At 62.4% G+C, this 16667-nt stretch overlaps 2 protein-coding genes across 4 annotated transcripts in view; one reads left to right on the top strand and one right to left on the bottom strand.

Annotated features, from left to right (window-relative positions):
* The window catches only part of Setd3 (SET domain containing 3), an 86828-nt gene that overhangs the window by 8391 nt on the left and 61770 nt on the right, over positions 1–16667 (bottom strand). The gene's annotated exons all lie outside the window — the stretch shown is intronic.
* LOC110180430 (uncharacterized) overlaps positions 1–16667 on the top strand; it is a 117228-nt gene that overhangs the window by 93176 nt on the left and 7385 nt on the right. The gene's annotated exons all lie outside the window — the stretch shown is intronic.

The following is a 16667-nucleotide window of genomic DNA, read 5'->3' as shown; positions in this document are numbered from 1 at the left end:
AGCAGCTAGAAGCAGCTCCAGGAGCAGGTCCAGGAGCAAGTTCAGAAGCAGCTAGGAGCAGCTCCAGGAGCAGGTCGAGAAGCAGATAGGAGCAGCTCCAGAAGCAGGTCCAGGAGCAGGTCCAGGAGCAGCTAGGAGCAGCTCCAGGAGCAGGTCCAGGAGCAAGTTCAGAAGCAGCTAGGAGCAGCTCCAGTAGCAGGTCCAGGAGCAGGTCCAGAAGCAGGTCCAGAAGCAGCTAGAAGCAGCTCCAGGAGCAGCTCCAGGAGCAAGTTCAGAAGCAGCTAGGAGCAGCTCCAGGAGCAGGTCTAGGAGCAGGTCCAGAAGCAGCTAGAAGCAGCTCCAGTAGCAGGTCCAGGAGCAGGTCCAGAAGCAGGTCCAGAAGCAGCTAGAAGCAGCTCCAGGAGCAGCTCCAGGAGCAAGTTCAGAAGCAGCTAGGAGCAGCTCCAGGAGCAGGTCTAGGAGCAGGTCCAGAAGCAGCTAGAAGCAGCTCCAGTAGCAGGTCCAGGAGCTGGTCCAGAAGCAGCTAGGAGCAGCTCCAGGAGCAGGTCGAGAAGCAGATAGGAGCAGCTCCAGAAGCAGGTCCAGGAGCAGGTCCAGGAGCAGCTAGGAGCAGCTCCAGGAGCAGGTCCAGGAGCAAGTTCAGAAGCAGCTAGGAGCAGCTCCAGGAGCAGGTCCAGGAGCAGGTCCAGAAGCAGGTCCAGAAGCAGGTCCAGAAGCAGGTCCAGAAGCAGGTCCAGGAGCAGGTCCAGAAGCAGGTCCAGAAGCAGCTAGGAGCAGCTCCAGTAGCAGCTCCAGTAGCAGGTCCAGGAGCAGGTCCAGAAGCAGGTCCAGAAGCAGCTAGGAGCAGCTCCAGGAGCAGGTCCAGGAGCAGGTCCAGAAGGAGGTCCAGAAGCAGCTAGAAGCAGCTCCAGTAGCAGGTCCAGGAGCTGGTCCAGAAGGAGGTCCAGAAGCAGCTAGAAACAGCTCCAGGAGCAGCTCCAGGAGCAGGTCCAGAAGCAGCTAGAAGCAGCTCCAGGAGCAGCTCCAGGAGCAGCTCCAGGAGCAGGTCGAGAAGCAGCTAGGAGCAGCTCCAGAAGCAGGTCCAGGAGCAGGTCCAGGAGCAGCTAGGAGCAGCTCCAGGAGCAGGTCCAGGAGCAAGTTCAGAAGCAGCTAGGAGCAGCTCCAGGAGCAGGTCCAGGAGCAGGTCCAGAAGCAGGTCCAGAAGCAGGTCCAGAAGCAGGTCCAGAAGCAGGTCCAGAAGCAGCTAGGAGCAGCTCCAGGAGCAGGTCCAGGAGCAGGTCCAGGAGCAGGTCCAGAAGCAGGTCCAGAAGCAGCTAGGAGCAGCTCCAGTAGCAGCTCCAGTAGCAGGTCCAGGAGCAGGTCCAGAAGCAGGTCCAGAAGCAGGTCCAGAAGCAGGTCCAGAAGCAGCTAGGAGCAGCTCCAGTAGCAGCTCCAGTAGCAGGTCCAGGAGCAGGTCCAGAAGCAGGTCCAGAAGCAGCTAGAAGCAGCTCCAGTAGCAGGTCCAGGAGCTGGTCCAGAAGGAGGTCCAGAAGCAGCTAGAAACAGCTCCAGTAGCAGGTCCAGGAGCAGGTCCAGAAGCAGCTAGAAGCAGCTCCAGGAGCAGGTCCAGGAGCAGCTCCAGTAGCAGGTCCAGGAGCAGGTCCAGAAGCAGCTAAAAGCAGCTCCAGGAGCAGGTCCAGAAGCAGCTAGAAGCAGCTCCAGTAGCAGGTCCAGGAGCAGGTCCAGAAGCAGCTAGAAGCAGCTCCAGGAGCAGGTCCAGGAGCAGCTCCAGTAGCAGGTCCAGGAGCAGGTCCAGAAGCAGCTAGAAGCAGCTCCAGGAGCTGGTCCAGAAGGAGGTCCAGAAGCAGCTAGAAGCAGCTCCAGTAGCAGGTCCAGGAGCAGGTCCAGAAGCAGCTAGGAGCAGCTCCAGGAGCAGCTCCAGGAGCAGGTCCAGAAGCAGCTAGAAGCAGCTCCAGGAGCAGGTCCAGGAGCAAGTTCAGAAGCAGCTAGGAGCAGGTCTAGGAGCAGGTCCAGAAGCAGCTAGAAGCAGCTCCAGTAGCAGGTCCAGGAGCTGGTCCAGAAGCAGCTAGGAGCAGCTCCAGGAGCAGGTCCAGAAGCAGCTAGAAGCAGCTCCAGTAGCAGCTCCAGTAGCAGCTCCAGTAGCAGGTCCAGGAGCAGGTCCAGAAGCAGGTCCAGAAGCAGGTCCAGAAGCAGCTAGGAGCAGCTCCAGGAGCAGGTCCAGAAGCAGCTAGAAGCAGCTCCAGTAGCAGGTCCAGGAGCAGGTCCAGAAGGAGGTCCAGAAGCAGCTAGAAGCAGCTCCAGTAGCAGGTCCAGGAGCTGGTCCAGAAGGAGGTCCAGGAGCAGGTCCAGGAGCACGTCCATAAGCAGCTAGGAGCAGCTCCAGGAGCAGCTCCAGGAGCAGGTCCAGAAGCAGCTAGGAGCAGCTCCAGTAGCAGGTCCAGGAGCAGGTCCAGAAGCAGCTAGGAGCAGCTCCAGGAGCAGCTCCAGGAGCAGCTCCAGTAGCAGGTCCAGGAGCAGGTCCAGAAGCAGCTAGAAGCAGCTCCAGTAGCAGGTCCAGGAGCACGTCCATAAGCAGCTAGGAGCAGCTCCAGGAGCAGCTCCAGGAGCAGGTCCAGAAGCAGCTAGAAGCAGCTCCAGTAGCAGGTCCAGGAGCAGGTCCAGAAGCAGGTCCAGAAGCAGCTAGAAGCAGCTCCAGGAGCAGGTCCAGGAGCAGCTCCAGTAGCAGGTCCAGGAGCAGGTCCAGAAGCAGCTAGAAGCAGCTCCAGTAGCAGGTCCAGGAGCACGTCCATAAGCAGCTAGGAGCAGCTCCAGGAGCAGCTCCAGGAGCAGCTCCAGGAGCAGGTCCAGAAGCAGCTAGAAGCAGCTCCAGTAGCAGGTCCAGGAGCAGGTCCAGAAGCAGGTCCAGAAGCAGCTAGAAGCAGCTCCAGGAGCTGGTCCAGAAGGAGGTCCAGAAGCAGCTAGAAGCAGCTCCAGTAGCAGGTCCAGGAGCAGGTCCAGAAGCAGCTAGGAGCAGCTCCAGGAGCAGCTCCAGGAGCAGGTCCAGAAGCAGCTAGAAGCAGCTCCAGGAGCAGGTCCAGGAGCAGCTCCAGTAGCAGGTCCAGGAGCAGGTCCAGAAGCAGCTAGAAGCAGCTCCAGTAGCAGGTCCAGGAGCACGTCCATAAGCAGCTAGGAGCAGCTCCAGGAGCAGGTCCAGAAGCAGCTAGAAGCAGCTCCAGTAGCAGGTCCAGGAGCAGGTCCAGAAGCAGGTCCAGAGGCAGCTAGGAGCAGCTCCAGGAGCAGGTCCAGGAGCAGCTCCAGTAGCAGGTCCAGGAGCAGGTCCAGAAGCAGCTAGAAGCAGCTCCAGTAGCAGGTCCAGGAGCACGTCCATAAGCAGCTAGGAGCAGCTCCAGGAGCAGCTCCAGGAGCAGGTCCAGAAGCAGCTAGGAGCAGCTCCAGTAGCAGGTCCAGGAGCACGTCCATAAGCAGCTAGGAGCAGCTCCAGGAGCAGCTCCAGGAGCAGGTCCAGAAGCAGCTAGGAGCAGCTCCAGTAGCAGGTCCAGGAGCACGTCCATAAGCAGCTAGAAGCAGCTCCAGTAGCAGGTCCAGGAGCAGGTCCAGAAGCAGCTAGGAGCAGCTCCAGGAGCAGGTCCAGAAGCAGCTAGGAGCAGCTCCAGTAGCAGGTCCAGGAGCAGGTCCAGAAGCAGCTAGAAGCAGCTCCAGGAGCTGGTCCAGGAGCAGGTCCAGAAGCAGCTCCAGTAGCAGCTCCAGTAGCAGGTCCAGGAGCAGGTCCAGAAGCAGCTAGAAGCAGCTCCAGGAGCTGGTCCAGAAGCAGCTCCAGTAGCAGGTCCATGAGCAGGTCCAGGAGCAGGTCCAGAAGCAGCTCCAGGAGCAGCTCCAGGAGCTGGTCCAGAAGCAGCTCCAGTAGCAGGTCCAGAAGCAGCTAGAAGCAGCTCCAGGAGCTGGTCCAGGAGCAGGTCCAGAAGCAGCTCCAGGAGCTGGTCCAGAAGCAGCTCCAGTAGCAGGTCCATGAGCAGGTCCAGGAGCAGGTCCAGAAGCAGCTCCAGGAGCAGCTCCAGGAGCTGGTCCAGAAGCAGCTCCAGTAGCAGGTCCAGAAGCAGCTAGAAGCAGCTCCAGGAGCTGGTCCAGGAGCAGGTCCAGAAGCAGCTCCAGTAGCAGCTCCAGTAGCAGGTCCAGGAGCAGGTCCAGAAGCAGCTAGAAGCAGCTCCAGGAGCTGGTCCAGAAGCAGCTCCAGTAGCAGGTCCATGAGCAGGTCCAGGAGCAGGTCCAGAAGCAGCTCCAGGAGCAGCTCCAGGAGCTGGTCCAGAAGCAGCTCCAGTAGCAGGTCCAGAAGCAGCTAGAAGCAGCTCCAGGAGCTGGTCCAGGAGCAGGTCCAGAAGCAGCTCCAGGAGCTGGTCCAGAAGCAGCTCCAGTAGCAGGTCCATGAGCAGGTCCAGGAGCAGGTCCAGAAGCAGCTAGAAGCAGCTCCAGGAGCTGGTCCAGGAGCAGGTCCAGAAGCAGCTCCAGGAGCTGGTCCAGAAGCAGCTCCAGTAGCAGGTCCATGAGCAGGTCCAGGAGCAGGTCCAGAAGCAGCTCCAGGAGCAGCTCCAGGAGCTGGTCCAGAAGCAGCTCCAGTAGCAGGTCCAGAAGCAGCTCCAGGAGCAGGTCCAGGAGCAGGTCCAGAAGCAGCTAGGAGCAGCTCCAGGAGCAGCTCCAGGAGCAGGTCCAGAAGCAGCTAGAAGCAGCTCCAGGAGCTGGTCTAGAAGCAGCTCCAGTAGCAGGTCCAGAAGCAGCTCCAGGAGCAGGTCCAGGAGCAGGTCCTGAAGCAGCTAGGAGCAGCTCCAGGAGCAGCTCCAGGAGCAGCTCCAGGAGCAGCTCCAGGAGCAGCTCCAGTAGCAGGTCCAGTAGCAGGTCCAGAAGCAGCTAGAAGCAGCTCCAGGAGCAGCTCCAGGAGCTGGTCCAGAAGCAGCTCCAGTAGCAGGTCCAGAAGCAGCTCCAGGAGCAGGTCCAGGAGCAGGTCCAGGAGCAGGTCCAGGAGCAGGTCCATGAGCAGGTCCAGGAGCAGGTCCAGAAGCCGGTCCAGGAGCAGGTCCAGAAGCAGCCAGAAGCAGGTCCAGAAGCAGCTAGGAGCAGCTCCAGTAGCAGGTCCAGGAGCAGGTCCAGAAGCAGCTAGGAGCAGCTCCAGGAGCAGGTCCAGGAGCAGGTCCAGAAGCAGCTAGGAGCAGCTCCAGGAGCAGCTCCAGGAGCAGGTCCAGAAGCAGCTAGGAGGAGCTCCAGGAGCAGGTCCAGGAGCAGCTCCAGTAGCAGGTCCAGGAGCAGGTCCAGAAGCAGCTAGGAGCAGCTCCAGGAGCAGGTCCAGAAGCAGCTAGAGCAGCTCCAGTAGCAGGTCCAGGAGCAGGTCCAGAAGCAGCTAGAAGCAGCTCCAGGAGCAGGTCCAGGAGCAGGTCCAGAAGCAGCTAGGAGCAGCTCCAGGAGCAGCTCCAGGAGCAGCTCCAGGAGCAGGTCCAGAAGCAGCTAGGAGGAGCTCCAGGAGCAGGTCCAGGAGCAGCTCCAGGAGCAGCTCCAGGAGCAGGTCCAGAAGCAGCTAGGAGGAGCTCCAGGAGCAGGTCCAGGAGCAGCTCCAGGAGCAGGTCCAGTAGAAGGTCCAGGAGCAGCTAGGAGCAGGTCCAGGAGCAGGTCCAGGAGCAGGTCCAGGAGCAGGTCCAGGAGCAGCTAGGAGCAGCTCCAGGAGCAGGTCCAGGAGCAGGTCCAGAAGCAGCTAGGAGCAGCTCCAGGAGCAGCTCCAGGAGCAGGTCCAGAAGCAGCTAGGAGCAGCTCCAGGAGCAGGTCCAGAAGCAGCTAGGAGCAGCTAGGAGGAGCTCCAGTAGCAGGTCCAGGAGCAGGTCCAGAAGCAGCTAGAAGCAGCTCCAGTAGCAGGTCCAGGAGCAGGTCCAGAAGCAGCTAGGAGCAGCTCCAGGAGCAGCTCCAGGAGCAGGTCCAGAAGCAGCTAGGAGCAGCTCCAGGAGCAGGTCCAGAAGCAGCTCCAGGAGCAGGTCCAGGAGCAGCTCCAGGAGCAGGTCCAGGAGCAACTCCAGGAGCAGGTCCAGGAGCAGCTCCAGGAGCAGGTCCAGGAGCAGCTCCAGTAGCAGGTCCAGGAGCAGGTCCAGAAGCAGCTAGGAGCAGCTTCAGGAGCAGCTCCAGGAGCAGGTCCAGTAGCAGGTCCAGGAGCAGCTAGGAGCAGGTCCAGGAGCAGGTCCAGGAGCAGGTCCAGAAGCAGGTCCAGAAGCAGCTAGGAGCAGCTCCAGGCGCAGGTCCAGAAGCAGCTAGGAGCAGCTCCAGGAGCAGCTCCAGGAGCAGGTCCAGAAGCAGCTCCAGTAGCAGGTCCAGGAGCAGGTCCAGGAGCAGGTCCAGGAGCAGCTAGAAGCAGCTCCAGGAGCAGGTACAGAAGCAGCTCCAGTAACAGGTCCAGGAGCAGGTCCAGGAGCAGGTCCAGGAGCAGCTAGAAGCAGCTCCAGGAGCAGGTCCAGGCGCAGGTCCAGAAGCAGTTAGAAGCAGCTCCAGTAGCAGGTCCAGGAGCAGGTCCAGAAGCAGCTAGAAGCAGCTCCAGGAGCAGGTCCAGGAGCAGGTCCAGGAGCAGCTCCAGGAGCAGCACCAGGAGCAGCTCCAGTAGCAGGTCCAGGAGCAGGTCCAGAAGCAGCTAGAAGCAGCTCCAGGAGCAGGTCCAGGAGCAGGTCCAGAAGCAGCTAGGAGCAGCTCCAGGAGCAGGTCCAGAAGCAGCTAAGAGCAGCTCCAGAAGCAGGTCCAGGAGCAGGTCCAGAAGCAGCTAGAAGCAGCTCCAGGAGCAGGTCCAGAAGCAGGTCCAGAAGCAGCTAGAAGCAGCTCCAGGAGCAGGTCCAGGAGCAGGTCCAGGAGCAGCTCCAGGAGCAGCACCAGGAGCAGCTCCAGTAGCAGGTCCAGGAGCAGGTCCAGAAGCAGCTAGAAGCAGCTCCAGGAGCAGGTCCAGGAGCAGGTCCAGAAGCAGCTAGGAGCAGCTCCAGGAGCAGGTCCAGAAGCAGGTCCAGAAGCAGCTCCAGGAGCAGCTCCAGGAGCAGGTCCAGAAGCAGCTAGAAGCAGCTCCAGGAGCAGGTCCAGGAGCAGCTCCAGTAGCAGGTCCAGGAGCAGGTCCAGAAGCAGCTAGGAGCAGCTCCAGGAGCAGGTCCAGGAGCAGCTCCAGTAGCAGGTCCAGGAGCAGGTCCAGAAGCAGCTAGAAGCAGCTCCAGGAGCAGCTCCAGTAGCAGGTCCAGGAGCAGCTCCAGGAGCAGGTCCAGAAGCAGCTAGAAGCAGCTCCAGGAGCAGGTCCAGGAGCAGCTCCAGTAGCAGGTCCAGGAGCAGGTCCAGAAGCAGCTAGAAGCAGCTCCAGTAGCAGGTCCAGGAGCAGGTCCAGAAGCAGCTCCAGGAGCAGCTCCAGAAGCAGCTAGAAGCAGCTCCAGTAGCAGGTCCAGGAGCAGGTCCAGAAGCAGCTCCAGGAGCAGCTCCAGAAGCAGCTAGAAGCAGCTCCAGTAGCAGGTCCAGGAGCAGGTCCAGAAGCAGCTCCAGGAGCAGCTCCAGAAGCAGGTCCAGAAGCAGCTCCAGTAGCAGGTCCAGGAGCAGGTCCAGAAGCAGCTAGAAGCAGCTCCAGTAGCAGGTCCAGGAGCAGGTCCAGAAGCAGCTCCAGGAGCAGCTCCAGAAGCAGCTAGGAGCAGCTCCAGGAGCAGCTCCAGGAGCAGGTCCAGAAGCAGCTCCAGGAGCAGCTCCAGGAGCAGCTCCAGGAGCAGGTCCAGAAGCAGCTCCAGTAGCAGGTCCAGGAGCAGGTCCAGAAGCAGGTAGAAGCAGCTCCAGTAGCAGGTCAAGGAGCAGGTCCAGAAGCAGCTAGGAGCAGCTCCAGGAGCAGGTCCAGGCGCAGCTCCAGTAGCAGGTCCAGGAGCAGGTCCAGAAGCAGCTAGAAGCAGCTCCAGTAGCAGGTCCAGGAGCAGCTCCAGAAGCAGCTAGAAGCAGCTCCAGTAGCAGGTCCAGGAGCAGGTCCAGAAGCAGCTCCAGGAGCAGCTCCAGAAGCAGGTCCAGAAGCAGCTCCAGTAGCAGGTCCAGGAGCAGGTCCAGAAGCAGCTAGAAGCAGCTCCAGTAGCAGGTCCAGGAGCAGGTCCAGAAGCAGCTAGAAGCAGCTCCAGTAGCAGGTCCAGGAGCAGGTCCAGAAGCAGCTCCAGGAGCAGCTCCAGAAGCAGCTAGGAGCAGCTCCAGGAGCAGCTCCAGGAGCAGGTCCAGAAGCAGCTCCAGGAGCAGCTCCAGGAGCAGGTCCAGAAGCAGCTCCAGTAGCAGGTCCAGGAGCAGGTCCAGAAGCAGCTAGAAGCAGCTCCAGTAGCAGGTCAAGGAGCAGGTCCAGAAGCAGCTAGGAGCAGCTCCAGGAGCAGGTCCAGGCGCAGCTCCAGTAGCAGGTCCAGGAGCAGGTCCAGAAGCAGCTAGAAGCAGCTCCAGTAGCAGGTCCAGGAGCAGGTCCAGAAGCAGCTAGGAGCAGCTCCAGGAGCAGCTCCAGGAGCAGGTCCAGAAGCAGGTCCAGAAGCAGCTCCAGGAGCAGCTCCAGTAGCAGGTCCAGAACCAGCTACCAGCAGTAGCAGGTCCAGGAGCAGGTCCAGAAGCAGCTAGGAGCAGCTCCAGGAGCAGCTCCAGGAGCAGCTCCAGAAGCAGGTCCAGAAGCAGCTCCAGGAGCAGCTCCAGGAGCAGGTCCAGAAGCAGCTAGAAGCAGCTCCAGGAGCAGGTCCAGAAGCAGCTCCAGTAGCAGGTCCAGGAGCAGGTCCAGAAGCAGCTAGGAGCAGCTCCAGGAGCAGGTCCAGGAGCTGGTCCAGAAGCAGCTAGGAGCAGCTCCAGGAGCAGGTCCAGGAGCAGCTCCAGTAGCAGGTCCAGAAGCAGCTCCAGGAGCAGGTCCAGAAGCAGCTAGAAGCAGCTCCAGGAGCAGGTCCAGGAGCAGCTCCAGTAGCAGGTCCAGGAGCAGCTCCAGTAGCAGGTCCAGAAGCAGCTAGAAGCAGCTCCAGGAGCAGGTCCAGAAGCAGATCCAGTAGCAGGTCCAGGAGCAGGTCCAGAAGCAGCTAGAAGCAGCTCCAGGAGCAGGTCCAGGAGCAGCTCCAGTAGCAGGTCCAGAAGCAGCTAGGAGCAGCTCCAGGAGCAGGTCCAGGAGCAGCTCCAGTAGCAGGTCCAGGAGCAGCTCCAGGAGCAGGTCCAGAAGCAGCTAGGAGCAGCTCCAGGAGCAGGTCCAGGAGCAGCTCCAGTAGCAGGTCCAGAAGCAGCTCCAGGAGCAGGTCCAGAAGCAGCTAGAAGCAGCTCCAGGAGCAGGTCCAGGAGCAGCTCCAGTAGCAGCTCCAGGAGCAGCTCCAGGAGCAGGTCCAGAAGCAGCTAGAAGCAGCTCCAGGAGCAGGTCCAGAAGCAGATCCAGTAGCAGGTCCAGGAGCAGGTCCAGAAGCAGCTAGAAGCAGCTCCAGGAGCAGGTCCAGAAGCAGCTCCAGTAGCAGGTCCAGGAGCAGGTCCAGAAGCAGCTAGGAGCAGCACCAGCAGCTCCAGGAGCAGCTCCAGGAGCAGCTCCAGGAGCAGGTCCAGAAGCAGCTAGAAGCAGCTCCAGTAGCAGGTCCAGGAGCAGGTCCAGAAGCAGCTAGGAGCAGCTCCAGGAGCAGGTCCAGGAGCAGGTCCAGAAGCAGCTAGGAGCAGCTCCAGGAGCAGGTCCAGGAGCAGCTCCAGGAGCAGCTCCAGGAGCAGGTCCAGAAGCAGGTCCAGAAGCAGCTAGGAGCAGCTCCAGGAGCAGGTCCAGGAGCAGCTCCAGGAGCAGCTCCAGGAGCAGGTCCAGAAGCAGCTCCAGGAGCAGGTCCAGAAGCAGCTAGAAGCAGCTCCAGGAGCAGGTCCAGGAGCAGGTCCAGAAGCAGCTAGGAGCAGCTCTAGTAGCAGGTCCAGGAGCAGGTCCAGGAGCAGCTCCAGGAGCAGGTCCAGAAGCAGCTCCAGGAGCAGGTCCAGAAGCAGCTAGAAGCAGCTCCAGGAGCAGGTCCAGGAGCAGGTCCAGAAGCAGCTAGGAGCAGCTCTAGTAGCAGGTCCAGGAGCAGGTCCAGGAGCAGCTCCAGGAGCAGCTCCAGGAGCAGGTCCAGAAGCAGGTCCAGAAGCAGCTAGAAGCAGCTCCAGGAGCAGGTCCAGGAGCAGGTCCAGAAGCAGCTAGAAGCAGCTCCAGGAGCAGGTCCAGGAGCAGCTCCAGGAGCAGGTCCAGGAGCAGCTCCAGGAGCAGGTCCAGGAGCAGCTCCAGGAGCAGGTCCAGGAGCAGGTCCAGGAGCAGGTGTAGGGGCAGGGCGAAAAGCGGGTCCAGGAGCAGCTCCAGGAGCAGGTCCAGAAGCAGCTAGGAGCAGCTCCAGGAGCAGGTGTAGGGGCAGGGCGAAAAGCGGGTCCAGGAGCAGCTCCAGGAGCAGCTAGGAGCAGCTCCAGGGGCAGGTTCAGGAGCAGGTCCAGGAGCAGGTCCAGGAACAGGTCCAGAAGCAGCTAGGAGCAGCTCCAGGGGCAGGTGTAGGGGCAGGGCGAAAAGCGGGTCCAGGAGCAGCTCCAGGAGCAGGTCCAGAAGCAGGTCCAGAAGCAGCTAGGAGCAGCTCCAGGGGCAGGTTCAGGAGCAGGTCCAGGAGCAGGTCCAGGAGCAGGTCCAGAAGCAGCTAGGAGCTGCTCCAGGAGCAGGTGTAGGGGCAGGGCGAAAAGCGGGTCCAGGAGCAGCTCCAGGAGCAGGTCCAGAAGCAGCTAGGAGCAGCTCCAGGGGCAGGTTCAGGAGCAGGTCCAGGAGCAGGTCCAGGAACAGGTCCAGAAGCAGCTAGGAGCAGCTCCAGGAGCAGGTCCAGGAGCAGCTAGAAGCAGCTCCAGGAGCAGGTCCAGGAGCAGCTCCAGGAGCAGGTCCAGGAGCAGCTCCAGGAGCAGGTCCAGGAGCAGCTCCAGGAGCAGGTCCAGAAGCAGCTAGGAGCAGCTCCAGGGGCAGGTTCAGGAGCAGGTCCAGGAGCAGGTCCAGGAACAGGTCCAGAAGCAGCTAGGAGCAGCTCCAGGGGCAGGTGTAGGGGCAGGGCGAAAAGCGGGTCCAGGAGCAGCTCCAGGAGCAGGTCCAGGAGCAGGTCCAGGAGCAGCTAGGAGCAGCTCCAGGGGCAGGTGTAGGGGCAGGGCGAAAAGCGGGTCCAGGAGCAGCTCCAGGAGCAGGTCCAGAAGCAGCTAGGAGCAGCTCCAGGGGCAGGTTCAGGAGCAGGTCCAGGAGCAGGTCCAGGAACAGGTCCAGAAGCAGCTAGGAGCAGCTCCAGGGGCAGGTGTAGGGGCAGGGCGAAAAGCGGGTCCAGGAGCAGCTCCAGGAGCAGGTCCAGGAGCAGGTCCAGAAGCAGCTAGGAGCAGCTCCAGGGGCAGGTTCAGGAGCAGGTCCAGGAGCAGGTCCAGGAGCAGCTAGGAGCAGCTCCAGTAGCAGGTCCAGGAGCAGGTCCAGGAGCAGGTCCAGGAACATGTCCAGAAGCAGCTAGGAGCAGCTCCAGGGGCAGGTGTAGGGGCAGGGCGAAAAGCGGGTCCAGGAGCAGCTCCAGGAGCAGGTCCAGGAGCAGGTCCAGTAGCAGGTCCAGGAGCAGGTCCAGAAGCAGCTAGGAGCAGCTCCAGGGGCAGGTGTAGGGGCAGGGCGAAAAGCGGGTCCAGGAGCAGGTCCAGGAGCAGGTCCAGAAGCAGCTAGGAGCAGCTCCAGGGGCAGGGCGAAAAGCGGGTCCAGGAGCAGGTCCAGAAGCAGGTCCAGAAGCAGCTAGGAGCAGCTCCAGGGGCAGGTGTAGGGGCAGGGCGAAAAGCGGGTCCAGGAGCAGGTCCAGAAGCAGGAACAGGTCCAGAAGCAGCTAGGAGCAGCTCCAGGGGCAGGTGTAGGGGCAGGGCGAAAAGCGGGTCCAGGAGCAGCTCCAGGAGCAGGTCCAGGAGCAGGTCCAGTAGCAGGTCCAGGAGCAGGTCCAGAAGCAGCTAGGAGCAGCTCCAGGGGCAGGTGTAGGGGCAGGGCGAAAAGCGGGTCCAGGAGCAGGTCCAGGAGCAGGTCCAGAAGCAGCTAGGAGCAGCTCCAGGGGCAGGGCGAAAAGCGGGTCCAGGAGCAGGTCCAGAAGCAGGTCCAGAAGCAGCTAGGAGCAGCTCCAGGGGCAGGTGTAGGGGCAGGGCGAAAAGCGGGTCCAGGAGCAGCTCCAGGAGCAGGTCCAGGAGCAGGTCCAGAAGCAGCTAGGAGCAGCTCCAGGGGCAGGTGTAGGGGCAGGGCGAAAAGCGGGTCCAGGAGCAGCTCCAGGAGCAGGTCCAGGAGCAGCTAGGAGCAGGTCCAGAAGCAGCTAGGAGCAGCTCCAGGGGCAGGTTCAGGAGCAGGTCCAGGAGCAGGTCCAGGAGCAGCTAGGAGCAGCTCCAGTAGCAGGTCCAGGAGCAGGTCCAGGAGCAGGTCCAGAAGCAGCTAGGAGCTGCTCCAGGAGCAGGTGTAGGGGCAGGGCGAAAAGCGGGTCCAGGAGCAGCTCCAGGAGCAGGTCCAGAAGCAGGTCCAGAAGCAGCTAGGAGCAGCTCCAGGGGCAGGTGTAGGGGCAGGGCGAAAAGCGGGTCCAGGAGCAGCTCCAGGAGCAGGTCCAGAAGCAGGTCCAGAAGCAGCTAGGAGCAGCTCCAGGGGCAGGTGTAGGGGCAGGGCGAAAAGCGGGTCCAGGAGCAGCTCCAGGAGCAGGTGTAGGAGCAGGGCGAAAAGCGGGTCCAGGAGCAGTTCCAGGAGCAGGTCCAGGAGCAGCTAGGAGCAGCTCCAGGGGCAGGTTCAGGAGCAGGTCCAGGAGCAGGTCCAGGAGCAGCTAGGAGCAGCTCCAGGAGCAGGTCCAGAAGCAGCTAGGAGCAGCTCCAGGGGCAGGTGTAGGGGCAGGGCGAAAAGCGGGTCCAGGAGCAGGTCCAGGAGCAGGTCCAGAAGCAGGTCCAGAAGCAGGTCCAGAAGCAGCTAGGAGCAGCTCCAGTAGCAGGTCCAGGAGCAGGTCCAGGAGCAGGTCCAGAAGCAGCTAGGAGCAGCTCCAGGAGCAGGTCCAGAAGCAGCTAGGAGCAGCTCCAGGGGCAGGTGTAGGGGCAGGGCGAAAAGCGGGTCCAGGAGCAGGTCCAGGAGCAGGTCCAGGAGCAGGTCCAGGAGCAGGTCCAGAAGCAACTAGGAGCAGCTCCAGGGGCAGGTGTAGGGGCAGGGCGAAAAGCGGGTCCAGGAGCAGCTCCAGGAGCAGGTCCAGGAGCAGGTCCAGGAGCAGGTCCAGAAGCAGCTAGGAGCAGCTCCAGGGGCAGGTGTAGGGGCAGGGCGAAAAGCGGGTCCAGGAGCAGCTCCAGGAGCAGGTCCAGAAGCAGGTCCAGAAGCAGCTAGGAGCAGCTCCAGGGGCAGGTGTAGGGGCAGGGCGAAAAGCGGGTCCAGGAGCAGCTCCAGGAGCAGGTCCAGGAGCAGCTAGGAGCAGGTCCAGGAGCAGCTAGGAGCAGCTCCAGTAGCAGGTCCAGGAGCAGGTCCAGGAGCAGGTCCAGAAGCAGGTCCAGAAGCAGCTAGGAGCTGCTCCAGGAGCAGGTGTAGGGGCAGGGCGAAAAGCGGGTCCAGGAGCAGCTCCAGGAGCAGGTCCAGAAGCAGGTCCAGAAGCAGCTAGGAGCTGCTCCAGGAGCAGGTGTAGGGGCAGGGCGAAAAGCGGGTCCAGGAGCAGCTCCAGGAGCAGGTCCAGAAGCAGGTCCAGAAGCAGCTAGGAGCTGCTCCAGGAGCAGGTGTAGGGGCAGGGCGAAAAGCGGGTCCAGGAGCAGCTCCAGGAGCAGGTCCAGAAGCAGGTCCAGAAGCAGCTAGGAGCTGCTCCAGGAGCAGGTGTAGGGGCAGGGCGAAAAGCGGGTCCAGGAGCAGCTAGGAGCAGCTCCAGGAGCAGGTCCAGAAGCAGCTAGGAGCAGCTCCAGGGGCAGGTGTAGGGGCAGGGCGAAAAGCGGGTCCAGGAGCAGCTCCAGGAGCAGGTCCAGGAGCAGGTCCAGGAGCAGGTCCAGAAGCAACTAGGAGCAGCTCCAGGGGCAGGTGTAGGGGCAGGGCGAAAACCGGGTCCAGGAGCAGCTCCAGGAGCAGGTCCAGGAGCAGGTCCAGGAGCAGGTCCAGGAGCAGGTCCAGAAGCAGCTAGGAGCAGCTCCAGGGGCAGGTGTAGGGGCAGGGCGAAAAGCGGGTCCAGGAGCAGCTCCAGGAGCAGGTCCAGAAGCAGGTCCAGAAGCAGCTAGGAGCAGCTCCAGGGGCAGGTGTAGGGGCAGGGCGAAAAGCGGGTCCAGGAGCAGCTCCAGGAGCAGGTCCAGGAGCAGCTAGGAGCAGGTCCAGAAGCAGCTAGGAGCAGCTCCAGGGGCAGGTTCAGGAGCAGGTCCAGGAGCAGGTCCAGGAGCAGCTAGGAGCAGCTCCAGGGGCAGGTTCAGGAGCAGGTCCAGGAGCAGGTCCAGGAGCAGCTAGGAGCAGCTCCAGTAGCAGGTCCAGGAGCAGGTCCAGGAGCAGGTCCAGAAGCAGCTAGGAGCTGCTCCAGGAGCAGGTGTAGGGGCAGGGCGAAAAGCGGGTCCAGGAGCAGCTCCAGGAGCAGGTCCAGGAGCAGGTCCAGAAGCAGCTAGGAGCAGCTCCAGGGGCAGGTGTAGGGGCAGGGCGAAAAGCGGGTCCAGGAGCAGCTCCAGGAGCAGGTGTAGGAGCAGGGCGAAAAGCGGGTCCAGGAGCAGTTCCAGGAGCAGGTCCAGGAGCAGCTAGGAGCAGCTCCAGGGGCAGATTCAGGAGCAGGTCCAGGAGCAGGTCCAGGAGCAGCTAGGAGCAGCTCCAGTAGCAGGTCCAGGAGCAGGTCCAGGAGCAGGTCCAGAAGCAGCTAGGAGCTGCTCCAGGAGCAGGTGTAGGGGCAGGGCGAAAAGCGGGTCCAGGAGCAGCTCCAGGAGCAGCTCCAGGAGCAGGTCCAGGAGCAGGTCCAGAAGCAGCTAGGAGCAGCTCCAGGGGCAGGTGTAGGGGCAGGGCGAAAAGCGGGTCCAGGAGCAGCTCCAGGAGCAGGTCCAGAAGCAGGTCCAGAAGCAGCTAGGAGCTGCTCCAGGAGCAGGTGTAGGGGCAGGGCGAAAAGCGGGTCCAGGAGCAGCTCCAGGAGCAGGTCCAGGAGCAGGTCCAGAAGCAGCTAGGAGCTGCTCCAGGAGCAGGTGTAGGGGCAGGGCGAAAAGCGGGTCCAGGAGCAGCTCCAGGAGCAGGTCCAGAAGCAGGTCCAGAAGCAGCTAGGAGCAGCTCCAGGGGCAGGTGTAGGAGCAGGGCGAAAAGCGGGTCCAGGAGCAGGTCCAGGAGCAGCTAGGAGCAGCTCCAGTAGCAGGTTCAGGAGCAGGTCCAGGAGCAGGTCCAGAAGCAGCTAGGAGCAGCTCCAGGAGCAGGTCCAGAAGCAGCTAGGAGCAGCTCCAGGGGCAGGTGTAGGGGCAGGGCGAAAAGCGGGTCCAGGAGCAGGTCCAGGAGCAGGTCCAGGAGCAGGTCCAGAAGCAACTAGGAGCAGCTCCAGGGGCAGGTGTAGGGGCAGGGCGAAAAGCGGGTCCAGGAGCAGCTCCAGGAGCAGGTCCAGGAGCAGGTCCAGGAGCAGGTCCAGAAGCAGCTAGGAGCAGCTCCAGGGGCAGGTGTAGGGGCAGGGCGAAAAGCGGGTCCAGGAGCAGCTCCAGGAGCAGGTCCAGAAGCAGGTCCAGAAGCAGGTCCAGAAGCAGCTAGGAGCAGCTCCAGTAGCAGGTCCAGGAGCAGGTCCAGGAGCAGCTAGGAGCAGCTCCAGTAGCAGGTCCAGAAGCAGGTCCAGAAGCAGGTCCAGAAGCAGCTAGGAGCAGCTCCAGTAGCAGGTCCAGGAGCAGGTCCAGGAGCAGGTCCAGAAGCAGCTAGGAGCAGCTCCAGGAGCAGGTCCAGAAGCAGCTAGGAGCAGCTCCAGGGGCAGGTGTAGGGGCAGGGCGAAAAGCGGGTCCAGGAGCAGCTCCAGTAGCAGGTCCAGGAGCAGGTCCAGAAGCAGGTCCAGAAGCAGCTAGGAGCAGCTCCAGGAGCAGGTGTAGGGGCAGGGCGAAAAGCGGGTCCAGGAGCAGGTCCAGGAGCAGGTCCAGGAGCAGGTCCAGGAGCAGGTCCAGGAGCAGGTCCAGAAGCAACTAGGAGCAGCTCCAGGGGCAGGTGTAGGGGCAGGGCGAAAAGCGGGTCCAGGAGCAGCTCCAGGAGCAGGTCCAGGAGCAGGTCCAGGAGCAGGTCCAGAAGCAACTAGGAGCAGCTCCAGGGGCAGGTGTAGGGGCAGGGCGAAAAGCGGGTCCAGGAGCAGCTCCAGTAGCAGGTCCAGGAGCAGGTCCAGAAGCAGGTCCAGAAGCAGCTAGGAGCAGCTCCAGTAGCAGGTCCAGGAGCAGGTCCAGGAGCAGGTCCAGAAGCAGCTAGGAGCAGCTCCAGGAGCAGGTCCAGAAGCAGCTAGGAGCAGCTCCAGGGGCAGGTGTAGGGGCAGGGCGAAAAGCGGGTCCAGGAGCAGCTCCAGTAGCAGGTCCAGGAGCAGGTCCAGAAGCAGGTCCAGAAGCAACTAGGAGCAGCTCCAGGGGCAGGTGTAGGGGCAGGGCGAAAAGCGGGTCCAGGAGCAGGTCCAGGAGCAGGTCCAGGAGCAGGTCCAGGAGCAGGTCCAGAAGCAACTAGGAGCAGCTCCAGGGGCAGGTGTAGGGGCAGGGCGAAAAGCGGGTCCAGGAGCAGCTCCAGTAGC

This window comes from Drosophila serrata, unplaced genomic scaffold, assembly GCF_035046125.1.
Source record: "Drosophila serrata isolate PLE 108 unplaced genomic scaffold, ASM3504612v1 contig_276, whole genome shotgun sequence".
NCBI lineage: Eukaryota > Metazoa > Arthropoda > Insecta > Diptera > Drosophilidae > Drosophila > Drosophila serrata.
Note: the sequence above shows the minus strand (reverse complement) of the source record. Positions and strands in the feature narration are given on the sequence as shown.